Below are 8655 nucleotides of genomic sequence, written 5' to 3' on the forward strand. Positions count from 1 at the left end.
GTGTGTCAATCTAATTCCGTGTTTAATTCATTACTTTGTCAGATTAAAAGAAAATAAAGTTATTTTAAATTACATGTTTAAATAAAAAGAATGTGTCACTTTATGTACCAGACACTTTATGTACCACTTTGGACACCTTATGTACCACATATGTGACGTCGTCTTTGAAAACCGGTCCAGATGCGGCATGACGTAATATCGAGAAACGACGTTTAGAGTTGCGCCATGTTTACGCGCGCAGCTTTCTTACACATGTTTTAATTAGCAAAAGTTTGACCGTTAAAGTACGACTGCTTGTTACATGATTGATGACAGCCTACTACAGAAAGAATATTTAGACATCAGACCTGTAAAAAAAATAGTGGTATTACGCCTGAGACAAAATACTTCGTTCAAAATCAGTTGTTTCCCCTTCGCTACTGTATGTTTCCGGTTTCGGATTTTATCAGAGAAGCATGTGAAGTTTACTTTTGTTTAACTACCTTTTGTTCAACGATGAAGGGATCTGAGACTTGTAATACTGTTTACTGATTTGGTAAGTACCGATTATAAACAGTTGTTAATGTAGATTCTCTAAAATATTTGAAACTTTCACTGAAATAAGTCTGTCTTTTTACCCGGAAGTGAATCCAAAACATACCGAGAGAAAATTATTAAATTTATCTTGTGGCCACTAAACACAGATGATTTCATTATGCCTGTGTATTTAATATAAAATGGCCAGTTGGGTTGTCACAAAGATTATTGAAGGCAGGCAGCTTCTTACTCAAGGTGACCAGGATTCATCAAATTATTTCATTGTCCATAGTAAGCATTAGTATGGAAAAATACAAAATACATGTAGCTATGATAAGTAATAAATTTGATGCAGACTTATAGATGCCTGCCTATGTCACATCATTTCTCGAAAAGTCCCCTCTCACAGTAGTAGCAAAGGTATTTTAAAAGGAAATATGTAGATGTCCGGTAACCGGACGCCTACCCTGCATTCTAGCAGTCCGGCAACAAGACGACTAGCCTCTCCGCAAATGTTTTTCTAGCTGTTCGGCAATCATTTTATATATGAATACTGTAATGAATAAATTTATTGTATCATATTTTTTTTGGCATACTAAGGTTTGAATATTCACATGTAAGGCTTATTCAGAAAATATTTTAAAATTGATTACCAGACGCCTAGAAAACCCCTATAGGATACCGGATAGGCTAGGCGTCCTGTTACCGGTTGGCTAAAACACTGGCTATATATAGGTTTCTGGTTACCGGATGTCTAGACGCTTCCATTTATAAAATGGTAACTGTTTTTGCTGTGGGTCTCATAAGTCCTGTTATTTCTGTCTGGTGACTACTCTCTTTCCATTATTGTTGATTCAGAATGTTTTGTAACAGGATGATTGTAATATGGATAGTGGGAATTTATGCTATATAATGAAAATCTTTTTATTTTTTAAATTTTTGAGCCTTGCTGTGTGTAAAACAATTTATGATCCTTTAAAAAATAGATTCATAGTATAATAACTTTTAAAGTATTTTGTGGTAATTAAGTTAATGAAACCTTTCACAATCACATTATTAATTAAATATTCAGTTTTTGATTTTTAGTGATGTTTACAGTACATGTATTATATCTTCTTTCAGATAATATTCCTTGTTCCTTTGATGGTTCATTCCACTACAGCTGGTTCATATACCCTACAACAGCCAGGAAATTGGTCTGTTTACTTTAAGATCTGAAGAAAATGAAACATATTTTGGATGTGCTTTGAGGAATCAGGTAAGTAACATGCAGCTAATGGCTCCTATTATTATTTTAATGCAATATATTATTTAATTATACCTCTGTCTAGGTTTTGTTGGAGCCTATACAAAATAAGTCTACTTCTACACTAATGATTTGTACAATGTATGTACATGTACTATGACTATTGAATGGCTTAAACTGACAAAACTGGCATTATTGAAATTTCATTTCAACAATCCGGTTTGAGGAGGATCAGTTTGTGAAAAGTCTTCGTTACATTGGCTATTAGCCTGAGAAAAGTCTGTGGCACTCAATAAGTACATGGATAATTTGAATGCTTAACACTACATGTACATGTGTATAAGTTGATATCTCATTAAATTGTAGAAGAGTTCTAAATAATAGGAATTTTAATTAATTATTTGAAGTAAATCAATTAATTGTAATTTAGTTTAATTGTAATGTGATTATTTTCAATTTCAATTAACCCATTCTTGACTTAGAAATTGTGATGTGATTGAATTTTTTTACCAGTTTTATTGCACCAAGAATATGGATTAGAATGAAGGCTGTAAAGGTTCCTGAGATACATGAAGATAACAGATACTTTTACCAAAGACTTTTAAATCTTTTTTCAGGAAGGCAAGTGTTTCCTCTTGTTTATGAAAGAAACTCAGTTGGTTAAGGGGCAGACAACTTGTGAGCATGGTACATCACTACCTGTATTGGTATTCCATTTTGACAATGCTGCTAGCTAGAATAGAAATAACATCTTTGCTGTGGTATGGTCTGTGGAGAGTTTACTAGGTAAAAACCATTTTTTATAGCTGTTAAAACAGTGTATACTTTTAACTCTTAGGCTGAATGAGGCAGCTATGTCTGCCTTTGCAACCAGTGCAGATCAAGATCAGCCTGCACATCTGTGCAGTCTGATCTTGATCTGCAGTGTTTGATATTTAGTCAGCAAATTTTCTATGAGAATTCCCTATAAGCTATAAATGGTACTGTCTCTATTTAAGATGGAGTTTGTCCATTTTGCAAATTTAGCAGGTTAAGGGTTAACACAGTAATGCAAAAATGTGTTTTAGAACATCCTATTTGCAGTAATCAAAATTTACAAACAAAGTACATTTTATATACTGACAGCTCGCTGTTGTCAGTCTGTCAATATTTTAGAGCATTGGTTTGTAAGAATCATCTATTATCAAATAGTGATAACTCTGCTTTTATTAAATAAAGCGACTCCCAGGTTAATTTTTTAAAATAAAATGTTTTACTTATTTGTTACAGGATATCACAGATCGAATTTAATATTCAACAATGATCACAGACCATGCAAAGTTTGAATCTGACTTGCACTTTTGAATTTAGAAGAATCTGTGGAGGAGGGTGAATGCTGAGACCTTTAATAATACATGATATTGCTGACACAGTGTGTCAGTCATCAAAGAAAGGTCAATAACATTGCACAGTTGGTCAACAATGATTTAAATCCTGTCACATTCTACCAGTGGAGAAATATCTTATCACAATATTTTAAACTTTTGAAGAAGATAACTAAGTATTACCACTTTACCATGTCTGCAGAAACACCTGGATTGTTAGTGTTAAAAGTGACAGTCCAGTTGAGACAATAACTTGCTATATATACTCCCCCTTGCCAAACGAATATTACTGACATGGAATGACCCAAGCCTGACAATGGTACCTGTATGAACTCCTAAGAGAATAGTATTTGTCTGAAAAGTCAAAGGAGTCTGTTTGTCCCAGACCACTTGAACTGAAAACTGAAATTGTGATTGACGAGGATTTTTCTGAGAACTGAAAAAAGGAAGTGAATATAAAAGATAGAAATTGTTGTTGAATTCAAACGTTTTAATACACAACACTTTAGCCTGTTTTGCTGTTCATATAGATGTGTTTAGCTGTTAAGGTTAAACATCGAGTTAAGGTTGTAGTTTCAGTTACCTACATTAAAGTATTGGCTGGAAAAAAATATTTACTTTTCACCAGAGCTTGTAGCAGTGTAACCTTCATCAAAAGTTAAGCTATTGTGTTAATTATTAAAGTATTTTTAGAAAAAAGGAATTTAGTATGTATGTTGCCATGGTAACATAATTCAAATTATATTTCATTGAAATTATGGATTTGTATTTCAATAAGGGATCTACAGTATATAATGTAATGGTAAAAGAATGTTCACTTTCTTCAGTATTGTCAGTTATAACTAGCCAGTGAAAAAAACAGATTATGAGGAAAGGGATGACTGAAATGTTTATTCTTACGATAACTACTTTTGTTACTTCTTTTGTTTTGTTATTTTAAAGTTTTTTATGTGAAATTTTCAGATTTCTTTCCTGAATACTTATACTTTAAAATATTTAACTTATTAGAAATACTTTTTTAAAATAAGCTCTTGTTTTTAGGTATTATAGTAGGAAAAGGGAATTTAAAACATATGTCACCATGGTAACACAATTTCTTAGAAAATATTGGAAAAATTTTAATTAGCTGTACTTTCTAGTATTCTACTTTAAAATAAGCATAAACAATAAAAAAATCAATAGTAATATATGTTTCATTTATTCAAAATAGTCATTTATTACCAGCAGGTAAAAGGCAAGTTATGAAGAAACAATGACAGAAATGTCTTATTCTTATAGTTATTACTCATGTTACAAACGCTGTCATAAAACAAACATTTTAATTTTTTAACATGGGATTTTGAGATAATATTTTTGAATACACACCACTTGATAATATTCAAGTTATCTGAAACACTTTCCAAATTTAGCTCTTTTTTAAAGTATTATTATAGAAAATAGAAATCGAATGCATATGTTGCCATGGTAACATAATTTAATAATGTTTTTATAGAAAATGTGAAGGACTTTAGCCAGCTAGATGTTTGCACTTTAAGTGAATATCTAAATATTCTTTGTAAAAGAAGATTCATTTATTTAAAAATAGCCAGTGATTACCAAAAAGTGAAAACACAAACTGAAGAAACAACGACTGAAATAGTTTATTCTTGTGGCCATTACCCGTGTTACGAAATCTGTCATAAAACCAAACATTTTATATCTTTTCCCATAAAATTTTCAAATTTTACTTTCGAATACATATACTTCGGAATATTCAACTTATAAGAAACATTATTTCAAATTAATCTTCTATTTTTAAGTTCTATTGTAGTAAAAGGAATTTAATGCATATGTTGCCATGGTAACACAATTTGAATAATGTTTTCATAGAAAATATGAAAGATTTTAATTAGCTGTGTTTTTGTGTTTTAAGTAAGCATCACAAGAATAAAATTTCATAGTAAAAGAAGGTTCATTTTTCCCAAAATAGTCATTTATTACCAGTATCTAAAAGACAAGTTACGAAGAAACAATGACAAATCTAACTTATTCTTATGGTTATTACCCATGTTACAAAAACTTGTCATAAAACCAAACATTCTTAATATTTTCATGTGAAATTTTCAGAATATTTTTATAAATACATAGGCCTTCTAATATTTTACTTTTTAAAGTCCTTACTTTAAGTGAACAAGTTTTTTTAAAGTTTTATCATAGAAAAGGGAATTTAATATATTTGTTGCCATGGTAACACAATTTGAGAAATATTTTTATAGAAATTGTTGTAGATTTTAGTTGATTATCATTTTGTGTAATAAGAAGGGATCTAATATATATCATGCAATTGTAACAGAAGATAAATTTATTTCAGAATTATGAACCATTACCTGTAAGTGAGAAATAAACTAGAAAGAAAGAATAACTGAAATGTTCTGTTTTTATTTTTAATATCTATGTTACAAAATCTGTCATAAAACTGACAATTTTGAAGATTTTCATCTGAAATTTTCAGGATTTATTTCTGAATGGGTATACTTTCTAAATATGCAAAAACCTGAAAATGTCAAATTTCCTCATCTGGACCCATTTTCTGTCATGGTCACATATATGATATATAGTAGATGATCATTTTTGTTTTGATTTGATGAAAATGTTTTATTTTATGTTACTTGAAATGTTTTTTTTACTAAGTTAAATGTTAATTGTCATAATTAATAAGGTAATTTATATGCACATAGGAATGTTAACAACATTCTATGGACTTAAGCTGATTAAATCAAAGCTGTTTTCACAGGTAATTATCACATATTGACAGTGCTACACAATGAGATACAATTACTATATAATATATAGGTGGTACACTAAGTGTCAAAGTGGTACATAAAGTGACTGGTACATAAAGTGACTGGTACATAAGGTGTCGCACCCAAATAAAAATATTCCATTTTTTAATTCATTTAATACCATTTTCACTACTAGAATTATTTATTGCATTAAAACGTAACATAACATAAAGTTGATTAACATAAAACTACATGTTCATATTTAAACTTGAATATTGTACATTTAAATATAACAAGTCCATTGGGTCGGGTGTAAATTTTATGTTTTTTGTTTGTAAGTATTATAATATTGTTGTTAAAAAATTCTTATTTTATCTTTTTGTAATGATTATAAGTTTCAAGTTTCAAGTTTATTCATATATATTCCACTGGACTTTAAGTCCATGGTGGCAACATTTACATAATATATGACGAACAGTGAATACATATAAGAGGAGAATGTATGACATATTACATTTTGACATTATAATACAATTACAATTCATATTATATATCAATTTTCACAAATGATGTATATCTAAATTGTTAGACAATATTATACAAGATTATATATGTATGATAAAGTCAAATAACGTGTTTGACAATAAGTTAACCGAATGCTGACATATTTCTGTTTATTACCGTTACTAATTGGATTAGTATCTGTTTGTCTGACATGCCCCGCGGCCTAAAGGGACAATTATTACGGCTCTTGCATAAACACTTTAAAGTTAAAATCTAAATTATGGATATGGAGTTATAAATTTTGATAATTTATCTTACGGTTCAAACTCATCTTGACTTCTCGTTTAGAACGAAAAAATCTGTCTTTCGCATCACGGCATTTTTCATCAAACCATGGGGATTTTTTCTTCTTCGGGACAGGTCTACTTGAAATAGTCTTGCCAAAACTCTGATAAGATACATCATGTACTAGCTTAGAAAATAAGTCGACACCCTGATTGATATCAATATCACCTGACTCAAGCTTCAACTTAACATCATCAAATAATTCAGTTTTACTTAAGAGCAGGTTAAGAAATGTCTCCTGTTTTTCTGTATTCCATAATATTTTGTCATAAGAAATATGATTTTCGGTATTTGTCAGTGAAGCATTACACTTGAAAGAAAATATTATTGGACAATGATCCGAATATTCGGTTACATCCAAGACACACATATTAGATATGTATTTAAAATTTTCATACTTGGTAATTAAATAATCAACGGTACTTGCTACAGGCCTATTTCTCCTGATTGAGTGAAAAGTACAATGGCCAGGTGCAAGTCGACCATTCGTAATACTTAGGTTATTTTCTTTACAAAGAGTCAATAGCTTTACACCAAAAGGATTAACATGTTTATCATGATTTTCACGCACAGGTAGATTTATAACTTGACCCACATTCTCCGGCATATCAATGTAACGGTCTAAATGTATGTCAGCCACAAAATCTGGGTTTTCACCAGTACGTGAATTCAGGTCACCTAACAAGTACACCTCGCCCCTAATCACTGTATTTTATAATTTCCGCATTTAAGTGTTCAAAAAAGTCAAATTGAAAAAGTGTGGAGTTTACATGTCTATACATAGCTGAATCTTCCGGCGGGATATAACAGATACAAAATACTGATCATTTGTAGAATTCGAAAAATTCTTTTTTCAGTTTAAACCATAAAATACCGTTTAAATTCACAGAAACTAGCTCCAAGGCATTGCGGTAAATAGCTTTGTAGTATACAATAATACCACCACTATCACGCTTTGCTCTACGGTTTACTGTCGGTCTGGACATTCAAAACAGTTATAACCTTCAATATTTACGTTTGATGTTTTAGAGTTCCAAGTCTCGGTCAATAATAGCAAATCAAAATCTGAGATGAAATTAAGAAAGTCACAATCATTTAATTTGGATCTAATACCCTGGACATTCCAAAGAAGAAAAGATAACTGTTTCTCTGTGTTTTCCTAATAAGCATCATACCCGGCTCTCGACACCGTATCAACTGTAAACATCTTCCCCTCAATAAACAGTTTATCATAGGATAACCACGCGGTTTTATTGTCTTTTTTGGCAGAAACAAGGGTTGGGATAAGTTTCTTTCGTTTTTCTTGCACAGCTTTTGGAAACTGATCACCGACCCGGAACAAAGGCTTTTCTTGATCTTTGGTCACATCACGAACACGATCCTTTACCGTTAATTTGTCCTGATAATAATTAAATTTGACAACGATCGGTCGCGTTTTACTGCTGACATAGGTGCCAATGCGATGCGCTCTGTCAATCTTGATTTTATCTCTAGCATCTTTAATATCCAGTGTATCACTGAGAAAGTCATATATCTTATGCATACAATTTTCAGATTTTCTGTCATCAGGCATTTTACCTTCGCAATTCCAAAGAATAGTAAATTGTCTCTCATGGTACGAGACTGTAAATCGAGAACCTCGTCCACGAGGCTAGAATTGTGTTTCTTCAGGGTGTCATAGTCCTCGGACAGCTGCTTCATGCGAACTCTGTCACCTTTTAAGTCTGAGTCAATAGATTTTTGCTTTGCCTGGATCTCATCACAGATCTGGGAATCCATAGACCGACTAGCCTCTATTTCAGCCATTTTATGGTTATTTTCGAGCACCGATGATTCAAGAGATGAAACTCTATTTTCCATCAGGGTCATTTTCTGTGTCATTGTGGATAACTGATGTTCAATATTGTCAAGTTTCTGC

General features: G+C 31.3%; 1 long non-coding RNA gene across 1 annotated transcript; it reads left to right on the forward strand.

Annotated features, from left to right (window-relative positions):
- The first annotated feature begins 243 nt into the window (after nucleotides 1-243).
- Nucleotides 244-2510, forward strand: LOC128551996 (uncharacterized). Its single transcript, XR_008368943.1, has 3 exons — nucleotides 244-535; nucleotides 1639-1774; nucleotides 2380-2510. It is a non-coding gene; the product is annotated as an uncharacterized LOC128551996 (long non-coding RNA).
- Nucleotides 2511-8655: the final 6145 nt, after the last annotated feature.

Source organism: Mercenaria mercenaria, unplaced genomic scaffold, assembly GCF_021730395.1.
Source record: "Mercenaria mercenaria strain notata unplaced genomic scaffold, MADL_Memer_1 contig_1922, whole genome shotgun sequence".
Taxonomy (NCBI): domain Eukaryota; kingdom Metazoa; phylum Mollusca; class Bivalvia; order Venerida; family Veneridae; genus Mercenaria; species Mercenaria mercenaria.